This window comes from Echinops telfairi, unplaced genomic scaffold (assembly GCF_000313985.2).
Source record: "Echinops telfairi isolate 266 unplaced genomic scaffold, ASM31398v2 ScPeMD7_4225;HRSCAF=4972, whole genome shotgun sequence".
Classification (NCBI taxonomy): Eukaryota; Metazoa; Chordata; class Mammalia; order Afrosoricida; family Tenrecidae; genus Echinops; species Echinops telfairi.
The window spans coordinates 18654612-18657711 of NW_022108124.1; the positions used below are offsets into that span (position 1 = coordinate 18654612).

Sequence of the window (3100 nt, forward strand, 5' to 3'; positions counted from 1 at the left end):
ACTGCTGAAGAACCATACAGTGGGAGCGCCCTCATGCTTGGCTTCTGATGCGCCCACCCTCACCCCAAAGCCAACTCTTGACCCCAAAGAGACTGTGACCAGGACTACTTCTGGCAGGGAAGCCGACATGGGAACAAGGGGGGCTGGGGAGGGGGGTTGGAAGAGGGCCCAGAGTGAGCGTGTCCTGGTCTAGGTACCTACAGTCAAGAACCCTTGAGCGAGGCACCTCCGGCCTGGGAGAAATCTTGCACTGCAGGTCCCCCCTACCTCTAGGAACTAAAAGCAAGGGACAGGAGCAAACAGAATCCCCCTGCCACCCCACCTGCCTCCCCCAGGTAATGATCTAAGGAGAGAGGTTAACAGTTGTCATTAGAGGATACCGTGCAGAAGATAGATACAGTCTTTACCGGGACCACCCGTGGGAAGGCTGCTAGTTTCAGAATGGAAATAGTTGAGGCAGTTCCTAGTCCCTGACTCTTGCTTTCGCTGCGCCCAGCCTTCCACTCCCAGTAGGAGAGGAGGAGCAGGGTTTCCCTGGGGGTCTGGGAGTGGCAGCAGGTGGCACAAAGACAAGTTCCCAGGGCCTTGCTGTCTGGAGAGGTGGGGTGGCAGAGGCGCCAAGGCTGCCTTGGCATCACCAGGAGGGCGGTGCTGAGGAGCACAGACCGTCGCTGCCTGTTGTTCTCAGGGCGCAGGGGCACTGGGGCCTGGACCACCCGGCCACTTGTGTGTTCCAGAAGAGTGGGAGGCTAAGCGGCAAGGACCAGGCCGGGTCTCTATCGCAGTTTGGGGATGAGCTGCGTCCAGCTGATGTTGTCTGGCCCAGCGGGTCCTCGTCGTCGCCCAGGCCGGGAGAGCTGATGTCCAGCAGGATCTTACTGAGGCTATCGTTCATCATGCCCAGAACCAGACCTTCTGTCAGAGAGTGATTGGCTGAAAGGTTGGGGACCTGTGGGTCGGGGGGGCCAGGCTTGGACGTTTCCATAGCTGAGGGGGCACAGCTGCTAAAGGGGTCAGAGGTGAGGTCAAAGGGCTCTGAAGCGAGGAACCCTTGGGGTGAGTCAAAGAGGGGAAGGCTTTTCAGAGGAGTGGTGCTCAGATCCATCAGGCCCAGGGAGTCAGGCAGGGCGGCCAAAGGCACCCTGGGGGGCTTGCACGGGCCTGAATTCCAGCCCGCCCTCTCTGGTGGGCAGTGTGAGCCTCCAGGACTCCGGGGTGATGGGGAGGACGGCTTTGCTCGGGGTGGAGGAGATGGGCATCCCCTCCTTGATGGGTGTCTTAAAGGGTCCTCCTTCCTCCTGGGAGTAGCCCAGCTGAGGGACCTGCTCCGAGGTGTCTGCTAGGTAGGTTCGCTCGGGGTTCCGCTGAGAAGAGGAGCTCCAGGGAGGCAGAGGTGCTGTCTCCTGCCGGACCGGCTCTGCTCCCTCCTTGTCCTCCGTTTAATGATGAGCATCTCAGAGACGCGCTGGCTTGGGGACTTGAGCCCACTGTAGGGCCTCTTGGACCTGGATGTGGGAGAGTGGGACAAGTCCTCCGACTCCCCTTTGAAGGGTGTGGAGGGCCACTCTTCCAAAGGTGGGCTCTCCACTTTGATGCATCTCGCTGTGTAGGCCGTTCTCCCCCCAGGCTGGCCTTCCTCCTCCTTGCTGGACTGCACTGGAAGCAGGCAGGAGCTTCTCCTCCTTCACTGTCCCGCAGAGGGGAGAGGGGCTAGCCCTTCCTCCTCGAGCAGGACACTGGGGGTGATGGGGACTCGCTTGCTGTGGCACGCGAGCTCCGAGCTCATGAGCGAGGCTGCCAGGGGCAGGGGCACTTTCACCGAGGGCTGCAACACCAGGGACGGGTTCACTGGGAACTGGATGGGCACCAGGTAGGAGCTCACCCGTGAGAGCAGTGGCTTCATCTTCCGGCGTGCACCCAGTGGAAGTTCCGTTTTGATGGTCACGTTCCGGTGGAGCTCAGGGTGGGACCGTTTCTGCTGCGTCTCCAGAGCGGTGGTTTGTGGGGACAGGTGGGCAGCAGGGGGACAGACGATGGCAGGGTCGCCCTTCCACCTCATCCAGGTGTCCTCAGCACCCTCAGGGGACGCTAACACGTGGAGTGATTCTGAGTCCTCAGGCGACTGTGGAGACCCTGGGTCCAGTGGCTTAAACACCTGGTCCAGCATCAAGTAATGGTTGGCACTGGGGTGGATGGTCTAAAAGGACACCTTGCCATTGGCAGATGTCTTGCGAACAAACATCTCGTGGAGGGAAAGGTTGTGATGAATGGAGTTCTTCCAGCCTGGTTTGGCAATGTGCTTAAAGTAGGGGAAGTGTCCTCAATCCAAGTGTACCTGTCCTTCAGGGGCATGCGCTTCCTCTCAGTGCTGTTGATGGCGAACTGTATCATGGCCATGTACGAGTAGGGCAGCCTCTCGGACACAGAGTTCTGCCAGGACACCGATGTTCCTGGAGGCTCCTCAACCTTAACTTGACTCTGATCCAGGCAACAGTTTTCTTTTTCCTCCATTTCTTGCTTGATGCTGCAGGCACCCAGCCCATCTGAACTCATCTTTCCACTGGATGTTGGTCAAGCTGTTGTGTCCCGACGGCAGCCTGCTGCCTCACCACCAGCACAGCGCTCCCGTCTCGGCCTGGGAGGGGCGCCAGGTGGTTTAGGGAGATTCACGTCCCTGGCTGTAGGCTTTGGTCCCAGGGTCTCGTGATTACTTCCGCCCTCTTGTCACTGCTGGCTTGGTCTGGAAGCGGGGGTTCTGGACGGTGAGTGGGGGCTGCCCACTGCTGATGAGGATGAGCTTGTTGGGCCCACTGTTGCCACTCTCTTTTCCTTTGGCGGCCAGTGCCGTGATGATGCCCTGGATGTTCACATTGTTGGGGATGGCCACCACTTGGGTGTTGGGCATGGTGGGGTGGTTCAGAATCTTGATCCCGGCAGGAAACGTACAAGAGTTAGATTCTGCCGCTTCCTGGGAGGCCTGTGTTGGCCGGGGCTCCTGTTGGGCAGAGGACCGTTTAGGGTCTTCTTCTGATATTTCACCTGGGGCATTTTGAACAGGAAGGGGCAATCTCAGAGACCGACGGGGGCTCGTTTTCATTAT

General features: G+C 59.2%; 1 pseudogene; it reads right to left on the bottom strand.

Moving 5' to 3' along the window:
• Positions 1–776: 776 nt before the first annotated feature.
• Positions 777–3097, bottom strand: LOC101650452 (annotated as a pseudogene).
• Positions 3098–3100: the final 3 nt, after the last annotated feature.